General features: G+C 40.1%; 1 protein-coding gene across 2 annotated transcripts in view; it reads right to left on the bottom strand.

Annotated features, from left to right (window-relative positions):
• The window catches only part of PM20D2 (peptidase M20 domain containing 2), a 190,484-nt gene that overhangs the window by 13,240 nt on the left and 158,623 nt on the right, over positions 1 to 18,621 (bottom strand). Inside the window, exon 7 of one of the 2 annotated variants that reach the window (XR_008402028.1) lies at positions 4,805 to 4,949. The exons of the other annotated variant lie outside the window; for it this stretch is intronic. The gene's annotated coding sequence lies outside the window, so the exon portion shown is untranslated. The remainder of the gene's footprint in view (positions 1 to 4,804; positions 4,950 to 18,621) is intronic. 2 annotated transcript variants of the gene reach the window in all.

Genomic DNA, 18,621 nt, shown 5'->3' with positions numbered 1-18,621 from the left:
ACCTTAGGTACATTATATAATGTATCTCTCTGTTTATATTATATTATGTATAAGGGTCTTTATATTTCCTTTAATACAATTGTGTGTACTTTAAGCACTTTATTCAGGTTGGTAAGGGTTAACAAAGTTTGTTTTTAATTGATTGATGTCTCTTTAAATAAGAGGCCAGAATCACAGCGTTCAGGCAGCAGTGATAAAGTGTGGAGTACCACGCAAAACATGTCGGCAGCCTGTTTGCTGTGACCCTCACCTCATGCTGATGGAGTTTAGGCTCCTCTTTGTTTTTATCGTGTGCCCCAAATAAAGCCTCAACTTTTTCACTCTTACTGCGGTTGGTGACCTGGCTTTCTTTCCATTTGGATATTTTAATTGCCCTTTGTTACTTTACACCTGTGAAGCCCGGAACTATGTTTGGATTCATCCAATAACTCTGCCTGAAGATCCCTGGACCTCACAAAGTACCTGGTAAATTTGTTGTTCAAACGAGAAGCCATTAGATCTATCTCTGGGAAACCCCTAAGATCCACAATCTGATTTAATACATCCTGGTGAAGAGACCACTCCCCTGGATGTAGAGATTGATGACTGAGAAAATCCTGGAATATGAATTGCTGAGACTAGACAAGAATTGCTTTTTGCCCATGAGAGAATCCGAGACACCTCCATCATTGCCAGGGAACTGCGACTTCCCGTCTGATGGTTGACATAAGCTGCTGCTGTGACATTGTCTGTTTGGAAACAGAGATGAGATTCCCTTTACAACAGATGCCAAGCTTGAAGGGCTCTGAAAATTGCACAGAGTTCTAGAACATTGATTGGTAACCCTGCCTCCCGAGACTCCTAAACAGCTCCCCTAACCTGACAGACTTGCTTCTGTAGTGATCACAGTCCAAATAGGATGATCAAAAGAGGCCCCCATAATAATAAACTAATGATCCTGCCACCAAGTTAGAGACTGACTTGTACTTGGATCCAAAAATATCCTTTGAGGCAGCAGAGTATAATCCCTGCACCATTGACTCAGCATACAAAGATAAAGAGGTCTCATGTGAAATCAAGCAAATGGAATTGCAGCTGAGGCTCCAATCATAAGACGTAGGAGCCACTGAGAGAAACGAGAAAGACTGAAAGTTCAGACAAGCTGACACCAATTGTAGCCTTCTCTGCTCTGTTAGAGAAAGACTCATGGATACTGAATCTATTTGAAAACCCAAGAAAGTTACCTTTGTCTGAGTTTCCTAAGAACTCTTTGTTAAATTGATCATCCTACCATGCTGTTGAAGAAACAACAAGAGTCGGTTGGTGTGAGATTCTGTTAAAAGAAAAGATGGGGCTTGAACCAAGATGTCGTCCAGTTATGGATACACTGCAATACCCTGAGATCTGATCACAGACAAAAGGGCACCCAGAACCTTTGTGAATATTTTTGGAGCTGTAGCCAGACCAAATGCAAGAGCAGCAAACTGAAAATAAATACCTGTCCAGAAAGGCAAACCTCAGAAACTGTTAATGATCTCTGTGAATAGGAATATGAAGGTAAGCAACCTTTGAATCTATTGTGGACATAAACTGACCGTGCTGAACAAAAGGCAGAATAGTCCAAGTGGTTTCCATTCTGAAAGAGGGAATCCTTACAAACCTGTTTTTAGATCTAGAACTTGTCTGAAATTACATTCTTCTTTTGGAACAAAGAAGAGATTTGAATAAAATTTCATCTCCTGTTCCTGCAAAGGGACTGGAACAATCACTCCCATATCTTCCAGATCTGAGACAGACTGGAAAAAAAAGCTTGGGCTTTTACAAAAATCCTTGATACATTGAACAGAAAAAAACTTCCTCTGGGAGGGTTTGTTCTGAAACCTATTAGATATCCCTGAGAAACTATATCCAGAAACCAGGGGTCTGGAAAAGTCTGAAACCAAGCCTCCTAAAAAAAAGATCTGCCCCCTACCAGAAATACTGGATTGGGGGCCACGCCTTCATGCAGTTTTGGTAGTAGGGATATTCTTACCCTGCTTTGACTTGTTCTAGTTAGCATTAGGTCTCCAGACTGAACCAGAGGAGCCTTGCTTTTGAGCAGAGGAGTCAGCGTTTTGTGCCTTATTCTGACAAAATGAACGAAAATGATTAGAAATGTTGGATGTCCCAGGAAGAAAAGCCCCTTTATCTCTAGTAACAGTAGATATAATAGAATCTAAATCAGAACCAAATAACTTATTTCCCTGAAAGGAAAGAGATAATAGTCTAGATTTAGACACCATATCATCAGACCAGGATTTAAACCATAAAGCTCTCCTGGCAAGAACAAAGACATGATTTTGACATTAATCTTCATAATGTCAAATACAGCATCACATATAAAAGAATTGGCACTCTTGAGCAAACCCAGAAGATTTGCACTAGCAGAATCATCAGAATACTGCTCTGAAAGACTAGACAACCAGTAAGTAGAAGCAGCAGCTACACCAGCAATAGAAATTGCTGGCCTTAGAATATAGCCTGCATGTAAAAAGGCCCTTCTTTTAAGGACCCTTTAGACAGAAAGTTAGAGTCTTTTCATAGAAGTACTGTCTTCCAAAGGAATAGTAGTACATTTAGCCAGAGTGGAAATGACCACATCCACCTTGGGAACTGTTTACCTTGCAGAAGGAGTAAAAGAATTACCTGGTTTAGACCATTCCCTAGAAATCATGTCAGAGACAGCATCAGGAATAGGGAAAAAAAACTTAAAGACTGAATTTAAACAATTACAAGTCTTGTCATCAGAAACTTTAGGATATTTAACCGCTAAAGTAATTAAGACCTCCTTTAAAAGACAAGCGAATATGTTCAACTTTAAACAAAAATAAATATCAGGTTCAACATCAGATGAGGAGTCCTTCACCCTCTGAAGACATAACAGGATACTTTTGAATCTGAAATTAAATTTTACATTTAAAGAACCACTCAATGCAGTAGAATTGCATAATTAACAAGTTTATCATAAAAAGACAATGCAATAACACCTACTCTTAATTTCACAAAAGCAGTAGATTTTTTTTCTTTCACATTTATTTTTATTGCTATTTCTGGCCCACTGTATCATGTGGCAGACATCAGCCAATCCCAGACTAGTATACATATACCTTGTAAGCTTGTGCACATGCTCAGTAGGATCTTGTTCACCAGAAAGTGTGATTATAAAAAGACTGTGCAAAATTTGATAATAGAAGTAAATTGGAAAGTGTCTTAAAACTGCATGTTCTTTCTGAATCATAAAAATGTATTTTTGACTTGAGTGTCCTTTTAAAGGTTGGAGGAGCCGCCAGCGCCTCAGAAACTGAAGTCTCGATAAAGTTTTTCACAGTAGGTGACACCAAAGCAGCATTTTCCTGTAATGAACAAACAGTGGGTGCATTAGTACCCAAAGAAACAGCATTAGATTGATTTGTTTGCATTAACAAATCTAAACATGAGCCACATAAATAAGCTGGAGAAGGCACTTTAGCTTGTTTACAATATGCAAACCTAATAATGGTAGAAAGGTCTTTAGTAGGCTCAGTGTCTTGTGTAGATTTAGGGACAAAATCAGACTGTTCCATTATAGCATATGGAATAGCAATGAGGAATGGAAACCATTTACCACCTCCTAAGTAGCTTTTTAAAATAGACTCACAGGTATAACGCATGCTAAGCAGAACTGCATAAACAAAGCAGAACTGCATCAACAAAGCAGGAAACATTAACATTAAATCCGAGGACAGATAACCCCCCATCAGCGTGGCAAATAATAACAGCTAAAAAGACATTTTGCGTGCCAAAACCCGATCCGAGCATAACGGGGAACAAACATGATATATCCCTATAGCTCTAGAAGAATAACACTTTGCACATCCATGGGTTTATAATATCCATTTAGATAATAGTTTAAGCACATAACCTAAATTGTATGTTTGTCATAGCTGCAATAGGAATGTACATTCTGCAAATACAATGTGCCAACTTTGCTACTTACAACATGCCACCAAACTTCAGACTCAACGTTTACTACATTCACTCGCCACCATTAAATTTCCAGTCGCCAATGGCGAGTGGAAATTTTGAGCCTTGTATATATAAAAAACTTAACAAGTGCCCATAGCATAGCTATATGAGTGTCAAGATGTTAATAAAAGATACTTACCAATAGACACTTGTCTACTAGCAAACAAGCAGCAGACAGCCAAACCAGTACTGAAACATATAAGCAGAGGTTATGTAGATCCATAAAGGGAGACAAAAGACAAGTCCCTGTGACCAATTATAGAGGCTTTATGAAAAATTCTGATGAGGTGAAAAAAGAATCACAAACCATATACCATATACATCCCTCTAACAAGCACTATACTCTGAGGGGAGACCAAACCTCAATACAGACAGAAAACCCCTTTCTCAGAAGAATCAAATGCACATCTTAACTTTTCAACCACCTCCAGTGAAGGTAAAGTAAAGACTAAGGTATGTGTCAGGTGAGAGGGGTTGGACTCTGCAAGAAAGAAAGAAATTTTTACAGTCTGGAGTAAATGTCTGGCTTAGCAATTTCTTGGCAAATGGGTTTATAGTGCTCCAGAAAGATGAGAGAGATGGACAGAATAGTACACATACAACACCATATATGCCCCACACCCTGTACAGCAAAAGCCCTGATGAGGTTGGATATATAATTTTAAGTCTACTTGGTGCAAGATGCCACTGTAGCAATATATTTAACTTTAGTTCTAATAGCGGAGAGGATAACATTATTTTTTTGTGTGTTTACATATAATAGCTCATTTTTTGCATTTACCTGGTGACCCTATTACCTCCCCCATCTGGAGGTAAATCGTGGAGGGAGACTGCTTCCTTCTGTACTTAACCGTTCGTGAGCTAACATGAGGGTTCCTTCAGGTATTGTTTCAGAGAGGCATATTTGTTCAAATTGTGCGGGTTTCCTTATATATGGAAATAGTGGCAACGATGTTAGTTTAAGCAAATATCAACCCCTTCATAATATAGTATGCTGAAATAATAGTAGATATATAATCTATTCAGTATTCATTATATACCAGTTAGCATCACTGGTGAAGTGTAGGAGAAGGGGGGTGCTGACTGTCTGATAGATATATAGGTACAAAAAAGAGAGAGAAGTTTGACAGTACCCAGCACTCACAAAACACTATATAGTAACAGTATGCATTGAAAACCGGATTGTGTCCAGAACAGGTTATTAAAACGTAACTTTTACTAATGATAGAATAAAATAAAAAAGGTTGGTAAATAGTACCAAATGTATAACATAAATATGTGAGAAATACATTTAAAACTTAGATTAAGAAACAGATCAGGACTGTGTGTGTGAGACTTCAAAAACAGAATTACTTCCCTGGGTAATAGTTCAAATACACCGTAACCCTCAGGGCTCAGAGAATACACGGATTGCTCTAAAGCTAATCTAAAAAGGGGATTTACCCCAACAACATTACCTAATCTGAGCAATACTGGTACCTAGAGCAGGAGAGGAAACGGTTTATAAATGACTGATTAAGGAAGGCAATTGCCACATCAATATAAGCTTAGAAAAGTCCCAGGTAAATACAAATTAGCAAGTCTCATGCACACAGACAAGGCCTTGTGAGTGCTGGGTACTGTCAAACTTCTCTCTCTTTTTTGTTCCTTATATATGGCCAGATTACAAGTGGATCAGCATTTCACATTGAGGTATTCCCCCATAGCAGTCAATGGAGAAAAAAACACCATACTCGCACGCAAACCCGATCGCATGTTCTCAAGTGCCCTAACCCGACATGAAAATATTAATATTTCACATTCCAATGATCTTCACATAGCAGAATATGTTTTATTTATTTATAAATACATATTTATATATACATATTTTGTTACAATATATATATATATATATATATATATATATATACAGGGAGTGCAGAATTATTAGGCAAATGAGTATTTTGATCACATCATCCTCTTTATGCATGTTGTCTTACTCCAAGCTGTATAGGCTCGAAAGCCTACTACCAATTAAGCATATTAGGTGATGTGCATCTCTGTAATGAGAAGGGGTGTGGTCTAATGACATCAACACCCTATATCAGGTGTGCATAATTATTAGGCAACTTCCTTTCCTTTGGCAAAATGGGTCAAAAGAAGGACTTGACAGGCTCAGAAAAGTCAAAAATAGTGAGATATCTTGCAGAGGGATGCAGCACTCTTAAAATTGCAAAGCTTCTGAAGCGTGATCATCGAACAATCAAGCGTTTCATTCAAAATAGTCAACAGGGTCGCAAGAAGCGTGTGGAAAAACCAAGGCGCAAAATAACTGCCCATGAACTGAGAAAAGTCAAGCGTGCAGCTGCCAAGATGCCACTTGCCACCAGTTTGGCCATATTTCAGAGCTGCAACATCACTGGAGTGCCCAAAAGCACAAGGTGTGCAATACTCAGAGACATGGCCAAGGTAAGAAAGGCTGAAAGACGACCACCACTGAACAAGACACACAAGCTGAAACGTCAAGACTGGGCCAAGAAATATCTCAAGACTGATTTTTCTAAGGTTTTATGGACTGATGAAATGAGAGTGAGTCTTGATGGGCCAGATGGATGGGCCCGTGGCTGGATTGGTAAAGGGCAGAGAGCTCCAGTCCGACTCAGACGCCAGCAAGGTGGAGGTGGAGTACTGGTTTGGGCTGGTATCATCAAAGATGAGCTTGTGGGGCCTTTTCGGGTTGAGGATGGAGTCAAGCTCAACTCCCAGTCCTACTGCCAGTTTCTGGAAGACACCTTCTTCAAGCAGTGGTACAGGAAGAAGTCTACATCCTTCAAGAAAAACATGATTTTCATGCAGGACAATGCTCCATCACACGCGTCCAAGTACTCCACAGCGTGGCTGGCAAGAAATGGTATAAAAGAAGAAAATCTAATGACATGGCCTCCTTGTTCACCTGATCTGAACCCCATTGAGAACCTGTGGTCCATCATCAAATGTGAGATTTACAAGGAGGGAAAACAGTACACCTCTCTGAACAGTGTCTGGGAGGCTGTGGTTGCTGCTGCACGCAATGTTGATGGTGAACAGATCAAAACACTGACAGAATCCATGGATGGCAGGCTTTTGAGTGTCCTTGCAAAAAAAGGTGGCTATATTGGTCACTGATTTGTTTTTGTTTTGTTTTTGAATGTCAGAAATGTATATTTGTGAATGTTGAGATGTTATATTGGTTTCACTGGTAAAAATAAATAATTGAAATGGGTATATATTTGTTTTTTTTAAGTTGCCTAATAATTATGCACAGTAATAGTCACCTGCACACACAGATATCCCCCTAAAATAGCTATAACTAAAACCAAACTAAAAACTACTTTCAAAACTATTCAGCTTTGATATTAATGAGTTTTTTGGGTTCAGTGAGAACATGGTTGTTGTTCAATAATAAAATGAATCCTCAAAAATACAACTTGCCTAATAATTCTGCACTCCCTGTATATATATATATATATATATATATATATATATATATATATATATATATATATATATATATATACACACACACATATATATATATAGGTATATATAGGAATAACATAATTTATGCTTACCTGATAAATTTATTTCTCTTGTAGTGTATTCAGTCCACGGGTCATCCATTACTTATGGGATATATTCCCTTCCCAACAGGAAGTTGCAAGAGGATCACCCAAGCAGAGCTGCTATATAGCTCCTCTCCTCACATGTCATATCCAGTCATTCGACCGAAACAAGACAAGAAAGGAGAAACCATAGTGGTGACTGGAGTTTTAATTAAAATTTAGATCTGCCTCAAAAAAGACAGGGCGGGCCGTGGACTGAATACACTACAAGAGAAATAAATTTATCAGGTAAGCATAAATTATGTTTTCTCTTGTTAAGTGTATTCAGTCCACGGGTCATCCATTACTTATGGGATACCAATACCAAAGCTAAAGTACACGGATGATGGGAGGGACAAGGCAGGAACTTTAAACGGAGGGAACCACTGCCTGTAGAACCTTTCTCCCAAAAACAGCCTCTGAAGAAGCAAAAGTGTCAAATTTGTAAAATTTTGAAAAGGTATGAAGCGAAGACCAAGTCGCAGCCTTGCAAATCTGTTCAACAGAGGCCTCATTCTTAAAGGCCCAGGTGGAAGCCACAGCTCTAGTGGAATGAGCTGTAATTCTTTCAGGGGGCTGCTGTCCAGCAGTCTCATAGGCTAAACGTATTATGCTACGAAGCCAAAAGGAGAGAGAGGTAGCCAAAGCTTTTTGACCTCTCCTCTGCCCAGAGTAAACGACAAACAGGGAAGAAGTTTGACGAAAATCTTTAGTTGCTTGTAAATAGAACTTCAGGGCACGGACTACGTCCAGATTATGCAAAAGTCTTTCCTTCTTTGAAGAAGGGTTAGGACATAATGATGGAACAACAATCTCTTGATTGATGTTCCTGTTAGAAACTACCTTAGGTAAGAACCCAGGTTTAGTACGCAGAACTACCTTGTCTGAATGGAAAATCAGATAAGGAGAATCACAATGTAAGGCAGATAACTCAGAGACTCTTCGAGCCGAGGAAATAGCCATCAAAAACAGAACTTTCCAAGATAACAGCTTAATATCAATGGAATGAAGGGGTTCAAACGGAACACCTTGAAGAACTTTAAGAACTAAGTTTAAGCTCCACGGCGGAGCAACAGTCTTAAACACAGGCTTAATCCTAGCCAAAGCCTGACAAAAAGCCTGAACGTCTGGAACCTCTGCCAGACGTTTGTGTAAAAGAATAGACAGAGCAGAAATCTGTCCCTTTAACGAACTAGCAGATAAGCCCTTTTCTAAACCCTCTTGTAGAAAAGACAATATCCTAGGAATCCTAACCTTACTCCATGAGTAACTCTTGGATTCACACCAATACAAGTATTTACGCCATATCTTATGGTAAATTTTTCTGGTAACAGGTTTCCGAGACTGTATTAAGGTATCAATAACCGACTCCGAGAAGCCACGCTTTAATAGAATCAAGCGTTCAATCTCCATGCAGTCAGTCTCAGAGAAATTAGATTTGGATGGTTGAAAGGACCCTGAATTAGAAGGTCCTGCCTCAGAGGCAGAGACCATGGTGGACAGGACGACATGTCCACTAGGTCTGCATACTAGGTCCTGCGTGGCCACGCAGGCGCTATCAGAATCACCGATGCTCTCTCCTGTTTGATCTTGGCAATCAGTCGAGGAAGCAGCGGAAATGGTGGAAACACATAAGCCATGTTGAAAACCCAAGGGGCTGCTAGAGCATCTATCAGCGCCGCTCCTGGGTCCCTGGACCTGGATCCGTAACAAGGAAGTTTGGCGTTCTGGCGAGACGCCATGAGATCCAGTTCTGGTTTGCCCCAACGACGAATCAGTTGGGCGAAGACCTCCGGATGAAGTTCCCACTCCCCCGGATGAAAAGTCTGGCGACTTAGAAAGTCCGCCTCCCAGTTCTCCATGCCTGGGATGTAGATTGCTGATAGGTGGCAAGAGTGAGACTCTGCCCAGCGAATTATCTTTGAGACTTCTAACATCGCTAGGGAACTCCTGGTTCCCCCTTGATGGTTGATGTAAGCCACAGTCGTGATGTTGTCAGACTGAAATCTGATGAACCTCAGTGTTGCTAACTGAGGCCAAGCTAGAAGAGCATTGAATATTGCTCTTAATTCCAGAATATTTATTGGGAGGAGTTTTTCCTCCTGAGTCCACGATCCCTGAGCCTTCAGGGAGTTCCAGACTGCGCCCCAACCTAGCAGGCTGGCATCTGTTGTTACAATCGTCCAATTTGGCCTGCGAAAGGTCATCCCTTTGGACAGATGGACCCGAGAAAGCCACCAGAGAAGAGAATCTCTGGTCTCTTGATCCAGATTTAGTAGAGGGGACAAATCTGAGTAATCCCCATTCCACTGACTTAGCATGCATAATTGCAGCGGTCTGAGATGCAGGCGCGCAAATGGCACTATGTCCATTGCCGCTACCATTAAGCCGATTACTTCTATGCACTGAGCTACTGACGGGCGTGGAATGGAATGAAGGACACGGCAAGCATTTAGAAGTTTTAATAACCTGGACTCCGTCAGGTAAATTCTCATCTCTACAGAATCTATAAGAGTCCCTAGGAAGGGAACCCTTGTGAGTGGTAATAGAGAACTCTTTTCCACGTTCACCTTCCACCCATGCGACCACAGAAATGCCAGAACTATCTCTGTATGAGACTTGGCAATTTGAAAACTTGACGCTTGTATCAGAATGTCGTCTAGGTACGGAGCCACCGCTATGCCTCGCGGTCTTAGCACCGCCAGAAGTGAGCCCAGAACCTTTGTAAAAATTCTCGGGGCCGTAGCTAACCCGAAGGGAAGAGCTACAAATTGGTAATGCCTGTCTAGAAAGGCAAATCTTAGGTACCGATAATGATCTTTGTGAATCGGTATGTGAAGGTAGGCATCCTTTAAGTCCACTGTGGTCATGTACTGACCCTCTTGGATCATGGGTAGGATGGTTCGAATAGTTTCCATTTTGAATGATGGAACTCTTAGGAATTTGTTTAAGATCTTTAGGTCCAAGATTGGTCTGAAGGTTCCCTCTTTCTTGGGAACCACAAACAGATTTGAGTAAAATCCTTGCCCTTGTTCCGTCCGCGGAACTGGGTGGATCACCCCCATTAGTAAGAGGTCTTGTACACAGCGTAGAAACGCCTCTTTCTTTATTTGGTTTGCTGATAACCTTGAAAGATGAAATCTCCCTTGTGGAGGAGAAGCTTTGAAGTCCAGAAGATATCCCTGAGATATGATCTCCAACGCCCAGGGATCCTGGACATCTCTTGCCCAAGCCTGGGCGAAGAGAGAAAGTCTACCCCCCACTAGATCCGTTTCCGGATAGGGGGCCCTCTCTTCATGCTGTCTTAGGGGCAGAAGTAGGTTTTCTGGCCTGCTTGCCCTTGTTCCAGGACTGGTTAGGTTTCCAGCCCTGTCTGTAACGAGCAACAGTTCCTTCCTGTTTTGGAGCGGAGGAAGTTGATGCTGCACCTGCCTTGAAGTTACGAAAGGCACGAAAATTAGACTGTTTGGCCTTTGATTTGGCCCTGTCCTGACGAAGAGTATGACCCTTACCTCCAGTAATGTCAGCAATAATTTCTTTCAAGCCGGGCCCGAATAAGGTCTGCCCTTTGAAAGGAATATTAAGCAATTTAGATTTAGAAGTCACGTCAGCTGACCAGGATTTAAGCCATAGCGCTCTGCGCGCCTGGATGGCTAATCCAGAGTTCTTAGCCGTTAGTTTGGTTAAATGTACGACGGCATCGGAAACAAATGCGTTAGCTAGCTTAAGTGCTTTAAGCTTGTCCATAATCTCATCCAATGGAGCTGTGCGAATGGCCTCTTCCAGAGACTCAAACCAGAATGCTGCAGCAGCAGTGACAGGCGCAATGCATGCAAGGGGCTGTAAGATAAAACCTTGTTGAACAAACATTTTCTTAAGGTAACCTTCTAATTTTTTATCCATTGGATCCGAAAAAGCACAACTATCCTCCACCGGGATAGTGGTACGCTTAGCTAAAGTAGAAACTGCTCCCTCCACCTTAGGGACCGTCTGCCATAAGTCTCGTGTGGTGGCGTCTATTGGAAACATTTTCCTAAATATAGGAGGAGGGGAAAAGGGCACACCGGGTCTATCCCACTCCTTGCTAATAATCTCTGTAAGCCTTTTAGGTATAGGAAAAACGTCAGTACACACCGGCACCGCATAGTATCTATCCAGCCTACATAATTTCTCTGGAATTGCAACCGTGTTACAATCATTCAGAGCCGCTAATACCTCCCCTAGCAATACACGGAGGTTCTCAAGCTTAAATTTAAAATTAGAAATCTCTGAATCCAGTCTCCCTGGATCAGAACAGTCACCCACAGAATGAAGCTCTCCGTCTTCATGTTCTGCAAATTGTGACGCAGTATCGGACATGGCTCTCACATTATCAGCGCGCTCTGTTCTTAACCCAGAGCTATCGCGCTTGCCTCTTAGTTCTGGCAATTTAGATAAAACTTCTGTCATAACAGTAGCCATGTCTTGCAAAGTGATTTGTAAGGGCCTCTCTGATGTACTTGGCGCCACAATATCACGCGCCTCCTGAGCGGGAGGCGAAGGTACTGACACGTGAGGAGAGTTAGTCGGCATAACTTCCCCCTCGTTGTCTGGTGATAATTTCTTTACAGATAAAGACTGACTTTTATTTAAAGTGACATCAATACATTTAGTACACATATTTCTATGGGGCTCCACATTGGCCTTCAAACATAGTGAACAAACAGATTCATCTGTGTCAGACATGTTTAAACAGACTAGCAATGAGACTAGCAAGCTTGGAAAATACTTTCAAATAAATTTACAAGCAATATAAGAAACGCTACTGCGCCTTTAAATGGCACAAAAAAACTGTCACAGTTGAAATAACAATGAACCAAATCAGTTATAGCAACCAAATTTTCACAGTAAATGTATTAAGTTAGCAAAGGATTGCACCCACCAGCAAATGGATGATTAACCCCTTAATACCCAAAATGGATAATCAATTTAACAATTAACGTTTTTATCACAGTCAAACACACTGTCACAGGTCTGCTGTGACTGATTACCTCCCTCAAAATGAATTTTGAAGACCCCTGAGCTGTCTAGAGACGTCCTGGATCATGGAGGAAGAAGCAGGAAGACTGTGACTGAATTTTTACTGCGCAAAAAAGCGCTAAAATAGGCCCCTCCCACTCATATTACAACAGTGGGAGACCTCAGTTAACTGTTTCTATGCAGAAATATACGTTAGCCATGTGGAAAAAATCATGCCCTAATAAGTTTTATCACCAAAGTACCTCACAAAAACGATTAACATGCCAGTAAACGTTTTAACATCCATTTTAAAGGTTATGTAGTGTTATTAATAAGCCTGCTACCAGTCGCTTCTACTGCAGTTAAGGCTCATACATTACTTCAGTATTAACAGCATTTTCTTAGTCATTCCTTAGAAAATTACTTTACTGCACATACATTCATCAGCCTGATACCAGTCGCTACTACTGCATTTAAGGTTGTACTTACATTGCATCGGTATCAGCAGTATTTTCTTAGTCAATTCCATTCCTTAGAAAAATATTTTACTGCACATACCTCATTTGCAGGGGACCCCGCATGCTATTCCCTTTTCTGAAGTTACCCCACTCCTCAGAATGTGCGAGAACAGCCAGTGGATCTTAGTTACTTCTGCTAAGATCATAGAAAACGCAGGCAGATTCTTTTTCTAAATACTGCCTGAGAGAAAAAACATAATTTATGTAAGAACTTACCTGATAAATTCATTTCTTTCATATTAACAAGAGTCCATGAGCTAGTGACGTATGGGATATACATTCCTACCAGGAGGGGCAAAGTTTCCCAAACCTTAAAATGCCTATAAATACACCCCTCACCACACCCACAAATCAGTTTAACGAATAGCCAAGAAGTGGGGTGATAAGAAAAAAAGTGCGAAGCATATAAAATAAGGAATTGGAATAATTGTGCTTTATACAAAAAAATCATAACCACCCCAAAAAAGGGTGGGCCTCATGGACTCTTGTTAATATGAAAGAAATGAATTTATCAGGTAAGTTCTTACATAAATTATGTTTTCTTTCATGTAATTAACAAGAGTCCATGAGCTAGTGACGTATGGGATAATGACTACCCAAGATGTGGATCTTTCCACACAAGAGTCACTAGAGAGGGAGGGATAAAATAAAGACAGCCAATTCCTGCTGAAAATAATCCACACCCAAATAAAGTTTAACAAAAAACATAAGCAGAAGATTCAAACTGAAACCGCTGCCTGAAGAACTTTTCTACCAAAAACTGCTTCAGAAGAAGAAAATACATCAAAATGGTAGAATTTAGTAAAAGTATGCAAAGAGGACCAAGTTGCTGCTTTGCAGATCTGGTCAACCGAAGCTTCATTCCTAAACGCCCAGGAAGTAGATACTGACCTAGTAGAATGAGCTGTAATTCTCTGAGGCGGAATTTTACCCGACTCAACATAGGCAAGATGAATTAAAGATTTCAACCAAGATGCCAAAGAAATGGCAGAAGCTTTCTGGCCTTTCCTAGAACCGGAAAAGATAACAAATAGACTAGAAGTCTTACAGAAAGAATTCGTAGCTTCAACATAATATTTCAAAGCTCTAACAACATCCAAAGAATGCAACGATTTCTCCTTAGAATTCTTAGGATTAGGACATAATGAAGGAACCACAATTTCTCTACTAATGTTGTTGGAATTCACAACTTTAGGTAAAAATTCAAAAGAAGTTCGCAACACCGCCTTATCCTGATGAAGAATCAGAAAAGGAGACTCATAAGAAAGAGCAGATAATTCAGAAACTCTTCTGACAGAAGAGATGGCCAAAAGGAACAAAACTTTTCCAAGAAAGTAATTAATATCCAATGAATGCATAGGTTCAAATGGAGGAGCTTGAAGAGCCCCCAGAACCAAATTCAAACTCCAAGGAGGAGAAATTGACTTAATGACAGGCTTTATACAAACCAAAGCTTGTACAAAACAATGAATATCAGGAAGAATAGCAATCTTTCTGTGAAAAAGAACAGAAAGAGCAGAGATTTGACCTTTCAAGGAACTTGCGGACAAACCCTTATCTAAACCATCCTGAAGAAATTGTAATATTCTCGGTATTCTAAAAGAATGCCAAGAAAAATGATGAGAAAGACACCAAGAAATATAAGTCTTCCAGACTCTATAATATATCTCTCTGGATACAGATGTACGAGCCTGTAACATAGTATTAATCACAGAGTCAGAGAAACCTCTTTGACCAAGAATCAAGCGTTCAATCTCCATACCTTTAAATTTAAGGATTTCAGATCCTGATGGAAAAAAGGACCTTGAGACAAAAGGTCTGGTCTTAACGGAAGAGTCCACGGTTGGCAAGAGGCCATCCGGACAAGATCCGCATACCAAAACCTGTGAGGCCATGCCGGAGCTACCAGCAGAACAAACGAGCATTCCTTCAGAATCTTGGAGATTACTCTTGGAAGAAGAACTAGAGGCGGAAAGATATAGGCAGGATGATACTTCCAAGGAAGTGAAAATGCATCCACTGCCTCCGCCTGAGGATCCCGGGATCTGGACAGATACCTGGGAAGTTTCTTGTTTAGATGAGAAGCCATCAGAACTATTTCTGGAAGTTCCCACATTTGAACAATCTGAAGAAATACCTCTGGGTGAAGAGACCATTCGCCCGGATGCAACGTTTGGCGACTGAGATAATCCGCTTTCCAATTGTCCATACCTGGGATAAAAACCGCAGAGATTAGACAGGAGCTGGATTCCGCCCAAACCAAAATTCGAGATACTTCTTTCATAGCCAGAGGACTGTGAGTCCCTCCTTGATGATTGATGTATGCCACAGTTGTGACAATGTCTTATCTGAAAATAATGAACAACTCTCTCTTCAGAAGAGGCCAAGACTGAAGAGCTCTGAAAATTGCACGGGGTTCCAAAATATTGATTGGAAATCTCACCTCCTGAGATTCCCAAACCCCTTGTGCCGTCAGATACCCCCACACAGCTCCCCAACCTGTAAGACTCGTATCTGTTGAGATTATAGTCCAGGTCGGAAGAACAAAGAAGCCCCCTGAACTAAACGATGGTGATCTGTCCACCATGTCAGAGAGTGTCGTAAAATCGGTTTAAAGATATTAATTGAGATATCTTTGAGTAATCCCTGCACCATTGGTTCAGCAAACAGAGCTGAAGAGGTCGCATGTGAAAACGAGCAAAGGAGATCGCATCTGATGCGGCAGTCCTAAGATCCAACATTTCCATGCATAAGGCTACCAAAGGGAATGATTGTGACTGAAGGTTTTGACAAGCTGATATCAATGTTAAACTTCTCTTGTCTGACAAGGACAGAGTCATAGACACTGAATTTATCTAGAAACCTAAAAAGGTTACCCTTGTCTGAGGAATCAATAAACTGATTGGTAAATTGATCCTCCAACCATGAACTTGAAGAAACAACACAAGTCGATTCGTATGAGATTCTTCGAAAATGAGAAGACTGAGCAAGTACCAAGATATCGTCCAAATAAGGAAATACCAAAACCCTATTCTCTGATTACAGAAAGAAGGGCACCGAGAACCTTTGAAAAAAATTCTTGGAACTGAGGCTAGGCCAAATAGTAGAGCCACAAAACTGGTAATGCTTGTCTAAAAAGAGAATCTCAGACACTAAAAGTGATCTGGATGAATCGGAATATGCAGATACACATCCTGTAAATCTATTGTAGACATTTAATGCCCTTGCTAAACAAAAGGCAGGATAGTCCTACAGTAACCATCTTGAATGTTGGTATCCTAACATAACGATTCAATAATGATAGATCCAGAACTGGTCTGAAGGAATTGACCTTCTTTGGTACAATGAAGAGATAAAATAAAACCCCAGCCCCTGTTCCAGAACTGGAACTGGCATAAATACTCCAGCCAACTCTAGATCTGAAACACATTTCAGAAATGCTGAGCCTTGCTGTGTCAATTGGGACACGGGAAAGAAAAGAATCTCTTAGCAGGAGGCCTTAACTTGAAGCCAATGCTGTACCTTTCTGAAACCAGAGATTAAGAACGGAATTGATCCAAATTTCTTTGAAGAAAACGTAATCTGCCCCATACCAGCTGAGCTGGAATAAGGGCCGCACCTTCATAGGTACTTAGGAGCTGGCTATAGGTTTCTATAAGGCTTGGATATATTCCAAACTGGAAATAGTTTCCAAACTGATACCGCTCCTGAGGATGAAGGATCAGGCTTTTGTTCCTTGTTGTGAGGAAAGGAACGAAATGATTATTTACCCTGGAAAGAAAGGGAAAGCAAAGTTGACTTAGAAGACATGTCAGCATTCCAAGTTTAATCCATAAAGCTTTTCTAGCTAAAATAGCTAGAGACATATACCTGACATCAACTCTAATGATATCAAAAGATGGTATCACCAATAAAATTATTAGCATGTTATAGAATAATAATAATGCTATAAAATTATGATCTGTTACTTGTTGCGCTAAAGCTTCTAACCAAAAAAGTTGAAGCTGCAGCAACATCCGCTAAAAATATAGCAGGTCTAAGAAGATTACCTGAACATAAGTAAGCTTTTCTTAGAAAGGATTCAATTTTCCTATCTAAAGGATCCTTAAATGAAGTACTATCTGCCATAGGAATAGTAGTACATTAGCAGGAGTAGAGACAGCCCCATAACCTTAGGGATTTTTGTCCCAACAAACTCTAATCTGTCAGATGGCACAGGATATAATTTGCTTAAACGTCTAGAAGGAGTAAATAAATTACCCAAATTATTCCATTCCCTGGAAATTACTTCAGAAATAGCATCAGGGAGATAAAACACTTCTGGAATAACTACAGGAGATCTAAAAACCTTATTTAAACGTTTACATTTAGTATCAAGAGGACCAGAATCCTCTATTTCTAATGCAAATAACACTTCTTTAAGTAAAGAACGAATAAATTCCATCTTGAACAAATACAAAGATTTATCAGCATCAACCTCTGAGACAGAAACCTCTGAACCAGAAGAACCATTATCAGTATCAGAATGATGATGTTCATTTAAAAATTCATCTGAAAAAAAGAGAAGTTTTAAAAGACTTTTATGTATACTAGAAGGAGAAATAACAGACATAGCCTTCTTAATGGATTTAAAAAATAAAATCTCTTATGTTATCAGGAACACTCTGAAAATTAGATGTTGACGGACAGCAACAGGTAATGTAACGGTACTAAAGGAAATTTTATCTGCATTAATAAGTTTGACATGACATGCAATACAAATAACAGCTGGAGAAACAGATACCAAAAGTTTATAGCAGACTTAGCTTGGTAGCTCCAGCACTGTGCAGTGATTTTCCTGTAGTAACTTCTGACTCAGTTGCAACGTGGAACATCTTGCAATATGTAAAAGAAAAAAACAACATATAAAGCAAAATTGATCAAATTCCTTAAATGACAGTTTCAGGAATGGGAAAAAAATGCCAGTGAACAAGCTTCTAGCAACCAGAAGCAATAAATAATGAGACTTAAATAATGTGGAGACAAAAATGACGCCCAAATTTTTTAGCGCCAAAAAAGACGCCCACATTATTTGGCGCCTAAATGCTTTTGGCGCCAAAAATGACGCCACATCCGGAACGCCGACATCTTTGACGCAAAATAACGTCAAAAAATGACGCAACTTCCGGCGACACGTATGACGCCGGAAACGGAAAATAATTTTTGCGCCAAAAAAGTCCGCGCCAAGAATGACGCAATAAAATGAAGCATTTTCAGCCCCCGCGAGCCTAACAGCCCACAGGGAAAAAAGTCAAATTTTTGAGGTAAGAAAAAATATGATAATTCAATGCATAATCCCAAATATGAAACTGACTGTCTGGAAATAAGGAAAGTTGAACATTCTGAGTCAAGGCAAATAAATGTTTAAATACATATATTTAGAACTTTATAAATAAAGTGCCCAACCATAGCTTAGAGTGTCA

The sequence above is a fragment of the Bombina bombina genome, chromosome 4, assembly GCF_027579735.1.
Source record: "Bombina bombina isolate aBomBom1 chromosome 4, aBomBom1.pri, whole genome shotgun sequence".
NCBI classification, from domain to species: Eukaryota; Metazoa; Chordata; class Amphibia; order Anura; family Bombinatoridae; genus Bombina; species Bombina bombina.
The sequence above is the reverse complement of the archived record's forward strand: the minus strand, read 5'-3'. Positions and strand labels throughout refer to the sequence as shown.